Here is an 18,934-nt window from a genome sequence, read left to right as displayed (position 1 = left end):
TGCACAGAACCTCACAACTCTCACTTTAGACGTACTCTTTGGCCCCAGTGTGTATTTTTATAGGAATCTTACCTTTTGAGCAGCCCGGAGGTTCATCTCTAGTAAGTCTATGTAATAAGAATATAGACTTATTACTGACTGAACCAATGTCTCTCAAGCACACTCAACTCAGCATGAAAGAAAGGTGTTTCCCAGGGGTCTGGTGAAACTTCACAGCCTTCATGCAAAGGGAAAGGAAACTGTGCTTCTCCTTTCCCACATCCTTCCTCAGACCTGAAGACAGGAAGGTCTGGCATTTGGGGAGAAAGTATTGGAGAGAATGCCTTGGGCATGTGACTCTGCTTCTTCCTCTCAAACTCTGGGCTCAGGCAGCCTGAAAGCTGGATGCAGTCTCCTACTGACTCTGCTCTCCTCCTGAGAGCACCCCAGACCCTGCTCCCTGGAGGTTGCTGTACAAGTGTGGGTGAGTAATTCTGGCCATGATTTTGTGCCATGCCGATCCAAACACTCTCTTGAGCAGCTGATCCAAAGGCCTGGCCTTAATGGAGTGAGAACTGGGGAGTAAATCCTATATGGAGGTTCCCAGACTAGGGGTCAGATTGGAGCTGCAGCTGCCAGCCTACACCACAGCCACAGCAACTGGGAATAAATTCTATACTCCACCCAACAAAGAATTGGGGTGTTACTTTGCTGTCACTCTGACCTCTGCATCCTGCATCACCATAGGACTTCTTCACATAAGGTCCTGTGCACAGGCACTCATAGCAGGAGAAGCTGCAAGGCTAACAGTGCTTGGGGATCTGACCCAGCTGCACATTATGGAGACATGCCATCTGGTGTTCAGGAGAGCACAGGAATGTATTGTGTCTGTGAGCATTTGGTCGGGGAGCCAGGAGTGGATCCCACACAAGGAGCAGCAAGTCCTCGTAGGTGAGAAGAGCATGGAGACCAGGACTCTGGGTCACACTGTAGACTCATATCCAGCTGAACACCCAGGCAGCCTCTGAGAAGCCCATCAGCAAGGAGCAGGTACCCCATCACTGGCATGAGATTCAGAGAACTAGCCATGTTCAGGGGGCACAGAGCTGGGCAGTGAATGGGACACAATCCAGAACAAAACACAGAGTAGGAAAGTGGAGACAACAATGTGGTTTTGTTTGCTGTAAGGAGCAATTAGAGGACAGTGAAGAGAGGATTTCAAACTTGATGACTTGTGCTGCTATTAACTAACATCTCCTGAATGCAAGTCTGCTCCTTTCAATCTTATGTTTATCCAATGTCTGTATATAAATATTTGACAAGTACACTTCAGTTGTTATACACATCGAGGAGTTCCTGCTGTGCCACCCCAGGAGTTCCCGATGTGGCACAGTGGAAATGAATCTAAATAGTAACCATGAGGTTGCAGGTTTGGTTGCTGAGCACAATCAGTGGGTTAAGAATCCATTGTTGCCACGAACTTGGTGTAGGTCAAAGACATCGCTCAGAACCTGAGTTGCTGTGGCTGTGGTGTAAGCCAGCAGCTGTAGCTCCACTTTGACCCCTGGCCTGGGAACCTCCATGTGCTGCAGGTGTGGCCCTAAAAAGCAAAAAAACAAAAACAAACAAACAAACAAAAACAAACAAAAAACAAAAAAAAGGAACCTCTGGAGATGTGATGACTAATTGTAATGTGGATGGGATCCTGGAACAATAAAAGGAATTTAGGTAAAAACTAACAAGATCTGAATGAAGGATTGATGAAAAATTAATCAATAGTCCATCTAAGAAAGAAATGGAAAATTTTAGTCAAACCAAGCTTAGGGTTAGAACCTAGGATTATGACCTAAGGATTATAACCTGAGGATTATAACCTCCAATTGTCTTTCAGAAAATTCTCAGGACTGTTTCACCCATTAGAGGACAAAGCACAGTTGTCTAAGTTTTTGAGGAAAAGGGTTATAAATCACAATAATGTATTGACAGTTTACACAGTCCAATAAGGGGTTATCATGACTTCTTACAGGACTGAGAAATAAATGTTAGCTAAGGAGTTACCTTGCAGGTGCCAGGAGGAAAAGGCTTTTTTTTTTGCCAGTAGGAATTCCCATGTATTCTAAAAGGATCTAGTTAATATATAATGCAGATGCACAATGCACACCAAAGGAAAGTGAGTGGTGGCTCAAAAGGCAGAGACAATTTTATGTGAAATATTTCTAGTTCTGCCTCAAGAATGGTTTTGTTTCATTGAAAGTAGTACTTTAGTTAATGATAATAATACACCAATATTGTTTCATTCACTATGACAAATGTACCCTACTAACATAAGGTGTTAAAAATAGAGGAATCTGGAGGTGAGCTGTATGGGTATTTTCAGTACTATTGTCACAACTTTTCCATGAGCTTAAAACTATACTAAAATAAAATATTTTTAATGTATTACATTTTTTGTTAAAATCTTATACTTTGGGATTTGGGATCATGTAGCTGTAGTACCTATCCAACATTTTTTAAAAGAGAGAGAGAGGCAAAAATAACACAATAAGTATAAATTTCTGGGTTCTTAAGGCACCAAGGTTCCGATTTAGCTGGTCCAGGGCTAAGGCCAGAAATATGTATTTTTACAAAGCTCCCCACATGATTCTGGTGCAGGTGGCTTCAGATCATACTTTGAGAAGCATCACCTCCTTCTAGTATGTTTTATTGGAAAGCTTGGTGCATGACACAGATGAAAGCCATTCAGGTGACTGGGCCCCAGCAAGCCACACTGACAGTGTTTAGTCTAACCTCAGACACAGACCATGAGCAGCATCCTACCACAATAAAGGAAAAAACCTGACAGGACCCTGAGCATGAAGAACAATCACATCGGGACGACATCATTCCTTGGGGAAAAATAAACCTGGAGGTCCCTTTTCTGTGCAGATGATTGGTTCATTTGTTCATTCACATGTTCATTCATTTCATTCCACCTTTTGTTCTTTGCTTTTTAAACAGGCACACCTGTGGCATATGGAAGTTCCTGGGCCAGGGGTCAAATCAGAGCTGCAGCTGCCAGCCTATGACACAGCCACAGCAACACCAGATCTAAACCACATCTGGGAGCTGTATCACAGCTCATGGCAACACCAGATCTTTAACCCCCCTGAGGGGGGAGCCAGGGATCAAAAACACATCCTCACAGAGACAACATCAGGTCCTGAACCCTCTTAGCCACAACAAGAACACTTCTTTCCACTTTTAAGGACTTATTTGCAGGAGGAGTTGTGCCAGATGATGGGATTCCATGTGGTGAAAAAATGCAGCCTGCATCCCTTCCCTAGAAATTCACTTTTTTAATTTTTCTTTCTTTTTCTTTTTCTGTTTGAGTGGATTTGCACAGTTGTGCCAATTTCTGCTGTACAACAAAGTGACGCAGTCCTACATATCCCCCAAAACTTGAGAAGCTGATTTCTGGGTCCTTAGACAGCCCAGGGAATTGCACAGCCCTTGTCTGTCTCTCTCGTACAATGGCCATCCCATCCCTACCTCCATGCCACTCTTCCCTGCAAAGAATAGCAACACATGGAGGTTCTTACTCCTTCCTTCATTGACCCATGAACTGAGCCCAGGATGAGATCCACCAAAGTAAGAGCTATGAGGTGGCAGAGACTTTTCCAAAATGTCAGGGAAAATTGCATATTTAACCACATTAAGTCCTTCTCAGTGGACTTAGGGACTGGGTCTCGCTGCTTTTAGATGGACTTGCCTCAACTCTGCTGTCATACTGTTGCAGAAACCATGGCAGCAGAAAGAGACAAGCTGCACTTGCAGATGTGGAATAGCCAGGTTTATTCAGCACCAGTGTGGGCTCAGAGGAGTCACCCCCAGAGTCTGAGGGGTGACTTCTTTTTCCCATACAAGTATCCTGGCCCTCCCCCTTCCCCAAGCAGACAGTGTTCCTGTTTAAGAAGCTGCTGCAAGATTACAAGAAGGGTGGCATGGGGTAAACAAAGCTGCTATCAGGCAGGCAGCTGCCTCCTCAGCCAGGGGTCATGGGTGGGAGTGGGGGTTGTTTCTCTAGTTAAAACTCTTACTTCAATAAGATGACCTTGAACAGAGGAGATGTCCCCATTGAGGAGATGTCCCGATTGTGCATTGCATAGTTTTTAACACATGCTTTAAAACATAAACAATTCTAGCTTAGTAGATCCAAGTTTGTTTATAAAATGTATCTGAAGCCATAGTGAGGTTAGAGTGTGAGGGCAAACTTAAAGAGGTTTTCCACAGAACAAAGACTGGGAACACTCATGACGTAGAGGGAGCAGTTTTGGGATCCTGGCTCCAACTCTTCCAGCTTTGTGAACTTGCTCACCTCAGTCTTTCTGATCCAGATTCTCCTGTTGTAGAGTAAGATCACACTGGCCTCTCTGGGCAGTTGAAAGAATTAGAGGTACATCACAGAGCACAGGACCTGAGCCATGGTGGACTGTCCCTAGGTGCAATGCTGATAGGAATGATGGTGGTGATGGTGATAATGATGATAGCGATGGTGAGGGGAGCAGTGATGGGGTGACTTCCTATCCACAGGCATTTGGGGACAAATGGTTTGGGCTGCAGTTCAGGCAGCAGTACTAATTGAACCCCCCCCCCCGCCCAGGACCTTAATGTACAGCCCAGGTGGACAGCAACTACCCAGACCAGCAATCCTCAAACTCTTTGATCTCACGATCCCTTTATCCCCTTAAAAATTAGTGAGGAATCCAAAGGTGTTTGTTTTAAAACAAATCTTTAAAACATACTTATCATCTTTCATTAGCCACTGAAGCCATGACACCATCACTTGTCATGTTGCTTCTGGAAAACTCTGCTGGACACTCATTTTTCAAATGAGAGTGGGGCAGGGAAGAAAGGAGTTCAAATCATATCTCAGCAGGTTAAGGACCCAGCATTATCTCCCTGAGGTTGCAGGTGTGATCTCTGGCCTCACTCAGTGGGTTAAGGATCCAGCATTGCCACAAGCTACAATGTAGGTCACAGACATGGCTCATTTTGGTGCTGCTGTGGCTGTGGCTATGGCTGTGGCCAGCAGCTGCAGCTTTGATTCAACCCCTAGCCCTCCAACTTCCATATGCCACAGGTTCAACCAAGAAAGACAAAAATGGAAGAACTTATTTCTCCTAAATATTTCTGACATTTTCACAAGGGTACTAGTCCCATCTCAGGTCAAAACCCCTCACAGTCCCAGGAATTCTTTTTCTTTTAGCCTCTTGGTTCAGTTCTCCACACCAAAATATTGCCCTCCCCTTTGACCCCAACATTGCCCATGCATGTGCACATATAAACACACACACACATGCACAGAGTTAGCCTCCCTCCCAGCCATCACCACCACACCTAGGGGAGGAATTCCAACCATTGGCTCCCAGTCAATACAAGACAATCAAATTGCACACAGCTTGAAAGACCCAAGGATAATTAGAAACAGGCAGGGCTGAAGTTTGCCTCAGGTCTGCCTGCTGGAAACACGAAAGATTTGCAAGTCACAGGCACAGATTAAACAAGACTGTGACAGCAGCTTGGGCAAATAAACTGTTTTTAATGTGCCCTCGGGCTCTTTGGAAGCAGACTGGACACTGAGCATACAGTTGCTTGACCCATCACAGGTTACCATCATGACTGACACGCTCCACCAGCCCAGCTGAATATCAAAGTTTGCAAATTGCCCACCCTGGGGAAAGATCCCTGCCACAGATGATTTCCCTCAGCCCACACAGAATTATCTTAAATACCAGCTGGTTCCCAACATTAAAAGCCAAGAGACTGCACATAAAAAATCTGAATTTCTAGCTTAAAAAAATCCGACAATACTAGGGCTATGTTTCAACAGTGGGCTTGAGCAGAGCAGTAAATGCTGCCTTAGAAGGTGCTTGTGTTTCCTTTGTACCTTAACTTGAAACCACTAGGTGGCGCCTGGAGAAGGTGGAGACTCCAAGGAATCTGGGTTCAGCACAGAAAGAATTCAGCGAGAGGCAAAGTGACACATCAGAGGTGACTTAGTGGGATGGACTGGGAGTTTGGGGTTAGTCGATGGAAACTATTGCTTTTGGAGTGGATAAGCAATGAGATCCTGCTGTAGAGCACTGGGAACTAAATCCAGTCACTTGTGACGGAACATCATGGAGGAGAATGACAGAAAAAGAATGTGTATGACTGGATCACTTTGCTGTACAGCAGAAGTTGACAGAACATTGTGACTCAACTCTAAGAGAAAAAATTAAAATCTTTTTTAAAATTTATTTTTGTCTTTTTAGGGCTGCATCTGTGGCATATGGAGGTTCCCAGGCTAGGAGTTGATTTGGAGTTGTAGCTGCCAGTCTACACCACAGCCACAGCAACACAGGATCCGAGCCACATCTGTGACCTACACCACAGCTCATGGCAACACTGGATCTTTACTCACTGAGCAAGGCCAGGGATGGAACCTCCATCCTCATGGATGCTAGTCAGGTTCATTTCTGCTGAGCCAGGATGGGAACTCCAAAAATTTTTTTTGAAACAAGTGAATTTTTGGAGTTCCTGTCATGGCACAACAGAAATGAATCTGACTAGGAAGCATGAGGTTGTGGGTTTGATACCTGGCTTCGCTCAGTGGGTTAAGGATCCAGCATTGCCATGAGCTGTGGTGTCCATTGCAGATGCAGCTCAGATCTGGTGTTTCTGCAGCTGTGGTGTAGGCCCGCAGCTACAGCTCCCATTAGACCCCTAGCCTGGGAACATCCATATGCCACAGGTGTGACCCTAAAGAGACAAAAAAGACCAAAAAAAGAAAAAGATGTGAATATTTTTTTTCTTTTTTAGGGCCACATATGCAGCATATGGAAATTTCTAGGCTAGCAGTCGAATGGGAGCTACAGCTGCTGGACTACACCACAGCCACAGCAGTGCCAGATCTGAGCCACATCTGTGACCTACACCACAGTTCATGGCAACACCAGATCCTTAACCCACTGATCAAGCTCAGGGATCAAACCCACAACCTCATGGTTCCTAGTCAGATTTGTTTTCACTGCACCTCGATGGGAACTCCAGTCTTCCTCATTTTTGAATAGCTTCCATCATCAGCCTCTCTGTGTCCAACCCGGGGGTTTTCTTCTTCTATATAGTCAAACTGGAACAGTCGTGGTGCAATGGAAATGAGCAAAAAATGGTAATATTTATTAAAATATGATCAATCATCATAGGTTTCAATATAATGTCACCTTTTCCTATATTTTTGTTTCAGTGTGTGCAGAGAAGCATGTCCTAGGAATCATTAACTTGGTAACCCCACTAGGCAGGATGTTGCTCTCATTCCACCATTGTTTTATTGTTTTAGGACAGGTCTCATGGCTTTGTCACTAAGCAAGCCGGCTTGGTTTTGCTGTTAAGCTGGCCTGCTTTCTTGAATGATCATTAATTCACAGAGGTCTCCCATACTTTTTTTATACCTATGATCCCCTAGTGGGATTAACTATTTCATCACCCACTCTGACCCTTTACTCTGTCCCTATTGAACCCACTTCTCTCAACTATATCACCTGCCACACCCATCAGCTACTGTATTAGGTGTTATATATTCTCAGAAATAACACTACTGGCTGTTTTAAAAGCTCATGGTTAGACCCACTCCATTTACAATCAGGTTTACTATAACCTCTACTATGCAGAAGCTCCTCTGGGAGCTGATGGGCATGAAAAAGGCCTCCAAGAAGCTAAAAGTCAATGCAACTTGCTCTGGGTAAAGGCATCAGGCTTGGTTAACTTATTTCTATTTTATGCACAAGTCTTAAAGATTTTTTTTTCAAATCAGATTTTTCAGTCCAAAGAGGAAAATAATTAGAAGCAAAAAAAAAAATTCCACACGGTGGAGATAAGGAGGAATCCCTTCCCTCTCAGCCCCCACTCAAAATACGCACGCACACACACACACACACACACACACACACAGAGAGACACACACACACGCACAAATCAATATCAATGGTGGAAAGAGAAGTAGACACTCTCCCTCATGTTGAGATTTACTAAATAGCTGCAATAATCAAGACAATGTGGCATGGGAATTCCCACCATGGCACAGTGGGTTGAGAATCCTTTTGTATGGAAGTTCCCATAGTGGCTCAGTGGTAACAAGCCAGGCTAGTATCCATGAGGATGCCAGTTCAACTTTGGCCTCTCTCCATGGATTAAGGATCTGGCATTGCCATGAACTGTGGTGTAGGTTGCAGACACAACTCAGATCCTGCATTTCTGTGGCTGTAGTGTAGGCCACCAGTTACAGCTCTGATTAGACACATAGCCTCGAAATTTCCATATGCCACAGGTACAGCCCTAAAATGTAAAAAAAAAAAAAAAAGTAAAGAAAATTAAAAAAAAAAAAAAGAATCGTATTTTAAAGGCTTGGGTCACTGCAGAGGAGCAGACTGGATTCCAAGGCAAGAGTGTTACCTTAACTGTGACTCAGCTTCAACCCCTGGCCTGGAAACTACCATATGCCAAATGTGCAGCCTTAAAAAAATAGAAATGGAGTTTCCATTATGGCTCAACAGTTAACAAATCCAATTAGGAAGCATGAGGTTGCAGGTTCGATCCCTGACCTTCCTCAGTGAGTTAAGGATCTGGAATTGCCAAAAGCTGTGGTGTAGGTCACAGAATCAGCTTGGATCTGGTGTTGCTGCAGCTGTGATGTAGGCCAGCAGCTGCAGCTCCAATTAGACTCCTACCTATGAACCTCCACATGCCAAGGGAGTGGCCCTAGAAAAGATGAAAAGACAACAAAAAAAGACAATGTGGTATTGGCAGAGGAGAAGAGACATAAGTAAATGGAACAGAATAGAGAACCACAAAATAGACCTACACAAATATACCAAATTAATTTTGAACAAAGGAGCAAAGGCAATTCAATGAAAGAAAGATATCCTTTTCAATAAATGGTGTTAGACAACTAGACTTCTAGAGGCAAAAAAATTAACCTCAACCTAGACCTCAAACCATATAAAAAAATTAACTCAGAACACATGGTGGATGTAAATATAAAATGCAAAACTTTGTATAATCCTTCTAGGAAGAAAACTGGAGAAGTCTATGGTACCTAAGACTGTGCAAAGAGTTTAATCAGATTCAACACCATAAGCATGATTCAGAAAAGGAAAGTTTGATAACTTGGACCTCAACAAAATGAAAAACATTTGCTCTGCAAAAGACCCTGCTAAAGGAATGGAAAAGAAAAGATATTACAGACAAGGAGAAAATATTTACAAATCATTTATCCAACCAAAAATTTATACCTAGAATACACAAAGAACTCTCAAAACTCGGCATTTAAAAAACAAACCATGCAATTAGAAAATAGGCAATAGACATGGACAGACCTTTCACCAAAGATGATATGCACAAAACAGTCACATCATTAGCCACTAGAAACATGCAGGTTAAAACCACACTAAGAAGTCACTTCCATACTTTTCAGAATAACTAGAATGAAAACAGGGTGACAACATCAAAGACTGGCAAAGACTTGGAGAAACTGGATCACTCATACATAGCGGTGGAAATAAAATGGCACAGCTACTCCAGAAAACAGTTCAGCCGTTCCTTTTAAGGCCAAAAATCAACCTGCCATGTGACCCAGGAATTGCACTCTTAGGCATATATCCCAGAGAAATGAAGATCTAAATTCACACACAAAAAACCCTATAGTATACAGATGTTTTATGGTTGTTTTGTTTATAAAGGCCCCAAACTGGACCTATCCAAATATCCTTCAAGGGGTGAATGAGCGAACAAATGAAACGTGGTACATCTCTCCCATGGAATAATATACAGCAATAAAAAGGGAAAATATTGACACACTCAATGCCTTGGATGAACGTTACAAAAATTATAATGAGTGAAGAAAGGCCAATCTCAAAAGGATACCTACTTCATTATTCCATGAATATAACACTCCTTAAATAACACGGAGATGGAGAACAGATTAGTGATTAGGGATAGGGGAATAGGTGGGTGTGTCTGTCTATAGAGGAGTAGCAAGAGGGATCTGTGCTGGGCAAGTATTGTTAGGTATCTCCATCATGATGGTTGCATGAAACAAACTTAGTTATGTGTAACAAAATTACTGAGTTACACACCTACACACACACACACAAATGAAATGCGTGTATAACAATGTGGTGAGGTTGGAAGAAACTCTGTGGACTGTACCAATGTCAGTTTCTTCTTTTTGATATTGTCCTAGAATAATGAAAGAAATTCCCTTTGGGAGAAGCAGGCTAAGTGTCCTCAGGACCCCCCGTACATTCTTTTGCACCTTCCTGTGAATCTGGAATTGTTTCAAAATAAAGGATTTTTGAAGCCTATATTATTTTAAATTTAGAAGGTCCCTTTTACTGTTGGAACTCACGTTTCAGCACACTGATCAAGATGCAGCCCCAATGGTCCCTGGCCTCCCAGAACTCCCAGTTCCTGCTGACTTGTCTCATACCCCTGGCCAAGTAATGTCTCTTCTATGGAGCTCAATCCCCCACCTTCAAAAGGAAGATTGAATGACTGTTCAAAGCTCTTGCAGTTCTCGGGATGCAGGACCTCACATGGAATAGGGAGAATGCCATGTACCGATACCAGGACATGGCAGTCAAGGAGATGGTGCCCAAATGAGAACCATTAGATATTTGCTTTGGGTTCTGCAGCCTGACTGGCATGGCCAGCTGATGGAGGATGAAGAAATGGGGGCTTCTGGAAGACACGTGAGAGGAGATAGGGAGGGAGGAATGAGGAAGCCCTGGGAGCATTGCAGGTTGCCACCTGATGCAGGCACACCTATGTGTGGGTATGAAAGCCTCAGCCCACAAGCTAAGCTCCACCCTAACCCCATGCCCCCAGTACTGTCCTAAGCTGATGCCTGGATACCAGCATACTTAGGGCATCTTGTCCAGTCCTATGGCTTTAAATGCCATCAATTCACAAATGCCTGCCAGAGTTACATAGTTTTTCCTTTTTACGGCTGCACCAGCAGCATATAAAAGTTCCCTGGGTAGGGGTTGAATCAGAGCTGCAAAAGCAGTCCTACTCCACAGCCACACCAACACCACATCCAAGCTGCATCTGCAACCTACACCACAACTTGTGGCAATGCCAGATCCTGAATCCACTGAGCAAGGCCAAGGGTCAAAACCATATGGTCAGGCACATGTTGTTAGGTTCTTAACCCACCGAGCCACAGTGGGAGCTCCCATAGTTACATCTTTAGCCCTCACCTTTCCCATGGCATGGAGACTTGTTTATCAAAATGCTAACAACATTGACACTCAGCATCTCAAACTGTAAATGGCCCAAACCAAACTCTTGCCTCCCTGTCAGCCAAATTTGCTTCTTCCCCAATTTTCCCTCTCTGGAATCAGTACCCCTGAGACTCCACCTCCAATGTACATTCCAGATCTATCTACTTCCCACCATCCCCACTGCTACCACCAGCCCCAAGGCATTTGTCTCCCCTGGACCTGAGCCTCTGCTTCACCTCTGCCCCTGGTAAATGATCCTTCTTCAGTGTTCATTAGAGCTGGTCACCCCCCAGCTTAAAGCCCTCCAATGGCTTCCTGGCTCACTTAAAATCCAAAGTCCTCACCCTGGTGAATATGGCCCCTTCTTCCTCTCTGACATCATCCCCTCCCCTCCCCATCCTGCCCCCTCACTGTGCTGCATGGGGCCGCCTTCTGTTCCTCAGATACCACAGAGCCTTTGCACAGACCATTGCCAGAGTGGAGGCTCCTGCACAGATCTTTTCATGCCTGGCTCCTTCTCATGGGCACCCCTCAGAGACCTGCCCGGACCAACCTTTCCAAGATGGTATACCAGTCACCCTCCCCTCATCTCCTGTTTCATTTCTTCATGCAATAGGAATAGTTTCATAATTTGTTATTCATACCTCGTGCCTTGCTTGTCTCCACCATGGGAACATGGGCAATGGGTGAATAGGTGTCTTCTCTACTTTTTTACTCCAAGTGGCTATGACATGCCCTGGTACACAAATGATGCTCAATAATACTTGTTAAATGGATGCATTGCTGCCCAGGCCACATGGATGCCCTTGGGTTAGGGTCCTTCAGGCAGGAGAGCATTGATTCCAGTGTTCCCTTTGACAACACTCCCTTTCACGAAGGGTGAAACCCTGATCTGGGCAGAGTAGGGCTCAGCTGGGAGATGAGTTAAAAGGCTAAAGCCAAGGATCCTGAAGGACACCCGAATCCTGGGCAGGTGCAGAGCCTGGAGAGAAGCAGGCACCTCCCTGAGGACATGAAGAGGTAGCATCTTGGAGCTGGTACAGATCATCCCTTACCTCTGCACAGGATGAAGCCATCAGCCCCAAGATGAAAGAGGAGAAACACACCAGGACAGAGATGGACATGGGACAAACCCCAGAGGTGTGTGGAGTTAGGGGTGGACAGTGTGACCCTGATGATAACCAGGAGAAAAGTAAATCCAACATTTACATAGCTCTTAACTAGAGATGCTCACTTAAAGGAGAGAAATAATTTGCCACCATCTTAACGTCCCTTGATTTTAGTTTTTGGGGATTTGGGTGTTTTGTTTCATATCAGATTGCTAAAGTACAAAATCAGAAGTTTGATTTCAAGTAAAGAAATGAAGAGAAAGGCAGGTGTGGGCCCCAAATATCCCACTCTGTGGACACATGAAGTCAGCTGGGCCAGCTGCCTGTGTGTTTGGCTATGGGGCATGTCTTCAGTGATTCACTAGGTACATATAAGAACAACTCTGAAGGAATTAATATACCCCAAAGGCTTTGGGGCCCTTTCTCTGTCATCTTTTCTCTGAAGATTTACAGTGCAAATCCAAGTACTTCAAAGACCAGCACTGGAGGGGTGAATGGGAAGTTTGGGAAAAAAATTATCATATATAGAATGTTTATACCACAAGGCCCTACTGTACAGCACAGAGAACTATTTTCAATATCCTTCAATAAACCACAATGGAAGAGAATATGGAAAAGAATATAGATATGTATATATATATATTTGGATATGGTAGAAACTCACACGACATTGTTCATCCACCAACCTCAATAAAATACATTTTTATAAAAAAGTGAACTCCTCGAAGTTCATAAATAAATTTCAAGGCAAATGAGAAACTAAAAAACAAAAGAAAATGAAAACTCACCCAGCCCTAACAAATACGCAAATCAGGGGAGAAAAGAATCTTTTTAAAAGTCCCCAAATTACACACTACATGAGAAAATAAGGGGGGTCTGGGAGTGATGGAAATTTTTCCTTCCATACTGTTTCCAAATTTTCTCAACAAACACTAAAATGCTTTTAAGATAAGAGAAACATTATCCTTATGAGAAATCAAGTTCATGATGAAGGGGAGAAGGTCTTCAAAGTATTTTACCAGATGTTTCACTTGCATGAATTTGTGTTAATAGAAGCTGTAGTAATAAGACCAGAGAGACACATTTGTTGCACAATCAAAGAAACCCACATCACACTGCATCTTGACCTCCCAGGCTAGTGTCACAAGCAAAAACACACTTTGTGGTTGACTCTGTGTCACAAATTAGAAGGACCTGATGAGAAAAGACAGACAAAAAGCCCTCTGATTAACTCATGGAAGCCAACACAGATGGCCCAGGTGGCTCCCGAGGGCTGGTCTTAAAAGACATGAAGAAGCAGACAGCCTCTGCCACTACAACACGAAGGCCCTTAGGCCCTTAATGAGTGACATGGAAATTATATTCCCCATTTGCAAAGCACTTGACATGCATTATCATTTCTGACCAGTCCTAGGTGGGGCTAGACTGATATTGTCATATCTGGCAAAGGAATTGTATGCAAAATTGATAAAGAAAAACAAAATATGGAACTCTTCTATAATGATTGTAGGACCCAGTTACAATGGCAGAGGGGACATCCCACACACACATCCACCAAGCAGTTAGCTGCCACACAACCCAAGTGTCTGTCCTACAGTTTGACTCAATTCTAACACCATCTCCTGGAGTCAGCATCATATGTCATGGGTTAAGGACTCAGCCCCCCCCCCAAGACACTCCTATCCCACTTCAAATGCCAATGGCAAGCCATAGGTCCCCAGGTTACCCACAACTTCTGTCCGACTTGGGTACAAATCAGGGGTTCCCGGGACCCCTTCCTTGGGTTCAGGTTAATTAATCTGGTAGAGTGGCTCACAGAAATCAGGGAAACACTTACATTTACTAGACATTCAAAGGATATGACCAAGGATGCAGAGAAACATCAGATGCAGAGATACACAGGACAAGGTCTGAGAGGGTCCCAAATGCAGGAGGTTCTGTCCCTGTGGGCCTGGGATGCATCACCCTCCTGGTGTAGATGTGTTTACCCATTGAGAAGCCCTCAAAAACCCCATACTATTGGGATTTTATGGACACTTTATCTAACTCCATTTCCAGCCCCTCTCTCCCCACTGGAGAGTGGGAGGCTTAAAATTCACAGCTTCTAATCATGCCTTGGTCTTTCCAGTGACCAGTCCTCACCCAGAGACACCTCAAGAGAACAAAAAGATGCTCCTGGTGCTCCTTTCACTTAGGAATTTACGGGGGCTTTTGGAGCTCTGTACCGGGAATTGAGGACATAGTGTAATGTAAATATTTTCCATTATCTCACACTTTGCAACACAGTAAGACAAACCACCAATTTTTTTTTAATGGACAAAATAGGAACCCAAATTATGTCCCAAAGAGAAGATGTGGAGGGCTCCCCGGTGGTCTATTGGTTAGGACTTTCACTGCTGTAGCCCAGGTTCGTCCCTGGTCTGGAAACTGAGATCCCACATCAAGCCATTGCATGCTACAGCCAAGAAGAAGAAGGAGAAGAATTAGAAGAAGGAAAAGGAGAAAAAGAAGAAAGACAGGCCAGAGGAGAAGGAGGAGGGTGCGGGGGAGGAGGAGAAGAAGGAGAAGAAATGTGACTAGTCCAGAAGCACAAGAACAAATGTTCAACATAGGTAGTCACCAGGAAAAAGAAAAGTAGAACCACAGTGAGATGATTCTACACTCTCACTTAGATTAACCTAACATTAAATGGAGCAAGGTATATTGGCAAAGATGTGAGCAGCTGAACTCTCACACATTACAAGAGGGAATACAAAATGGCATCACCATTATACAGAACTCTGGCAGTTTCTTACAAACTGCCAAACACATCCTTATCATATAACCCAGAAATTCTGGTCCTAGTCCCTTAAACAAGAGGCATGAAAACATAAGTCCTCACAAAGATGTGTACACAAGTGTTCATAATGGGATGGTGACTACCTGTGACTGTCAAAAATTGGAAACAAATCAATTGTCCATCAGGAGGCAAATGGAGATGCAAATGATGGTACATCTATTCAATGCAAAATCACTCAACAATAGAAAGGAATTAACTCTTGCCAAACACAAAACATGGCCAAATCTCAGAAATGTTGGGCTGGACAAATGAAGCCAGCCATCAAGAATGACACCAGGAAGGATTCCATTGACATGAAATTTGAGAAAGGACCAGCCTAAGCCTCAGTGATGGAAATTAGATAAGTGGTTGCCCCAAGGCTAGGGGTAGGAGATTGGCTGCAAAGGGGCCTAAAGGAACTTTGGACCAAGAGGGAAAGAGTCTTCAACCTGATTGAAGGATTTGTTTCAAACATTTTTTTAATTTGCCAAAGGTCTCCATTTAAAAATGGATTTTTTACTGTATGTAAATTATACTCCAGGAAGGTTGATTTTTAAAAGAAAATAATAAAGCTAAGTGTGACATCAAAAAAGTGTGTATGTATGTATACATGCAAAGGATGCCAATCAGCTGAGGGTGTGGCTGCCTCAGAGCAGGGAGTGCACAGGGAGTGAGGAGGTGTCACCTGGGACTTGGACTTTTTCTGCTACAAATTCTGTGCCATTTGAACTGTGGGCAAAAGACAATTTAGAATAAGGAGGAGTGGGAGGAGAAGATGGAACTTAAGTGGTTTGTTCAGGCCACACCAGAGGCAGACAGGATTCAAGCCCAAGCTTTCTGATTCCATGTGTGGGAATGACCTAGGTCCCAAGAGGGTGCTCTGAAGGAAGGCATTCTTCATCCTCTGCTGCTCGTTTTGATGGCATGCAAAAGCCTGTCCCAAACGCCACTTGGAAAATTTCTAACTATGGAAAACATTGCACAGTGTCATCAGAAACATTTAATGCTCTGGCTCCTGGCTTCAATTGTTCAGTAAATATTTATGCCTTTTTTGCCAGTAACTTCTCCGGAATAGAAAGAGCTGCCTTCCTGCTTCCTCATCCTCAGCTGTTGCTCTGGCACACAGGGGACTCACTAGTCAGTGCTGTCTGCTAAGTCCACAGCTCAGCCCTGCCCAGTCCATCAGGAATGGTTCTCGGAGCATTCTGGAATGCCCCAACCTAGACCTCAAAAAAAACTTCATCTTACTTCTAACAATATATATCATAGAAAATTTTACATCAACCATCATTTTTTTTTCTTAAAGCCTCACCCATGGCATAGAGAGGTTCCCAGGGCCAGAAGTGGAATCAGAGCTGCACCTGCCAGCCTACAATGCAGCCATGCCAATACCAAATCTGAGCCACATCTGCTACCTATGCCACAGCTTGTGGCAATACCAGACACTTAACCCACTGAGCAAGGCCAGGGATCCAGAACCTCACAGGGAGAACATAAGGTCCTTGAGCCGCTGAGCCACAACAGGAACTCCTCAACCATCTTTTAATGCCCAGGGCTGGGCACATCTAAAAATCTATTTTCAGTTTTGTGTATTGCCTGACACATAGAGCACTATTTATGGAAGCAATAAATCAACACGGAGATAAAACACAAACAAATATCAAATTTAACTAAAGACACTTTTTTGGAGATGGGGTTTGGAAGAAGGTGCTTTTATTTTCCCCCGCCATATCTTTACTGATTTTAGGTTTTCTTTGCTAAAGTCTGTAACAGACCCTGGACAGGTGAACTCCTCTAGGCACTCCCCTGAACTGTGGGTATTTAACCACTAGGTGGTGGGAGAGAGTCCTTTGCCAGGGGTTGGGGGGCTGGGGGATGGGACATAAACTGATGCTCTGCTGCCCTTGATGAAGTGACTCTGGGGAGCTTTCTGACCCACAGCTTTTCCGTTAACATAGAATCTGTTTGTTAAAGTCTCAAGAACATGCCAGAATGTGAAGAGACTAGACTTTGGAAGGAAACTGTGGCAACGTCATTTTAAAAGCTGTTTCCAGCTTAGCGTCCTAAAGGCAGACATTTGTCCAGCAAGGCAGTCATTTATCAGCTCACCTGAGCCTTGCCTTGCTTTGATTGCAAACACTGTTCTTAAATCAGATGCGAGCCCAGACAACACCTAGCTCACCCTTTAACTTCTGTATAATAGGAAGGCTTTGTCTCTCTCATTGCTTCCTATTGGCTTATCTTTCCAATGGGGACAAATAGCTGATATGATGGCAGTTACCTCATATCTGGGAATGGAGAGTGGGGATGTCTTGGTGGCAGGGCAGAATCTGAGAATTTAACTGAAGATTGTCTCCTACAAGCACACACCCTGATTTTCTCCTGCCCTTTCTCGTCTGTCCTCTACAACACCCTCCACCTCCCACTTCCAAAACCACCCCAAGAAAAACTGGTTTGTGGACTTCAGGAGGACCAGGTGACATGTCAGTCAGGCAGCTTTCTAAAGGATTTCCTAGGATAACCTTGATTGTACATGACCCCAACCTACACCCCCTCAACTCAGCAACTACATTCAAGAGCCAGACAGCCTTCCCAGCAGGCCAGGCTCTGGGAGGAAGAAGGGACCCAGGAGAGGCTGTTCTTCAGGCTGAAACCTGTGATGGCTGGATGACCAACACCTGGTCCATTGAGACATCTCAGGGAGCCCAAGGAAACTGCAAGCACTACAGGAGCTGGAAATGACAAAAACCACCAGCCAGACAAGTCTGGACAGAAGCCGCTATGCAGACACAGACACATGGTTTCCAAAAATTCAGGAAAATATCCAGAAGCTGCCTTTGGGCCATAGCTCAGCAGTGAGTGAAGCCCATGGACAAGTGGGTGGTGGGGACACAGGAGCCACAGAGCATCCTGTGGCAGAAATGGGAGAATCAAGGCCAAGGACCAGAGAGCAGACCAGGCCAGACAAAGTGCCCAAGAACCACCACAGACTGGTTGCACACTCCCTCCCCACTAACAGCCTGAAGACCCCTCCATGTCATGGTGTCCCCTTGAGAGAGGGAGGGGGAGAGGTGGAACTCCAACCCAGTTGAATTTAAACCTAAAATGACTGGGAAAGGATTTCATTGCCTGAGTTTGCCTGAAAGAAACTAAAAAGGAGAGTTTCCATCAGAGATTCCATCCCTCCAATAAAAGGGGGCAGAGTCTTGTGCTCCCCTGAGGATGTGGCCTGTGAAACACACACACTTCCTGGAAAATGGCCAGAATCTAAGCTCTTAGCCATGAGATGCTGACTTCTGTTTCTGCGCTTGGCACAGAGGGCAGGGAAATCACTGTTAAAAGAAGGAAGTCCCAGACACAAGCTCAGTGATCACCATCACATTCTCTAAGTTTGCAGCCCCCAGAAGCAGGCTGTGGGATCCTCTTTTGCAAACCAGGGGACTGAGGTCAAGGCAGTTAAATGACCTTTCACAGTGGCTGGTGGGAAACAGAGCTTGAATGTGAACCCAGTGATTCTGCACCTTGAACCTGCTCCCTTTGCATCCTATCTCACTCCTAGTTCAGTATGTGGAGAGTTTAATTTTCCTAAATCAAAATAATGAAAGTGATAATTTAGACCTAACAACCACTAGCTCATCTTACTTCTTTCTGAGGTTTTTAACAACCTGATACCAAGGTAAATTTCAGCCCTCAAGAGTTAACCATGGCCTTGACACTCCACAGCCATC

This window comes from Sus scrofa, unplaced genomic scaffold (genome assembly GCF_000003025.6).
Source record: "Sus scrofa isolate TJ Tabasco breed Duroc unplaced genomic scaffold, Sscrofa11.1 Contig2062, whole genome shotgun sequence".
Lineage (NCBI taxonomy): Eukaryota > Metazoa > Chordata > Mammalia > Artiodactyla > Suidae > Sus > Sus scrofa.
The sequence above is the reverse complement of the archived record's forward strand: the minus strand, read 5'-3'. Positions refer to the sequence as shown.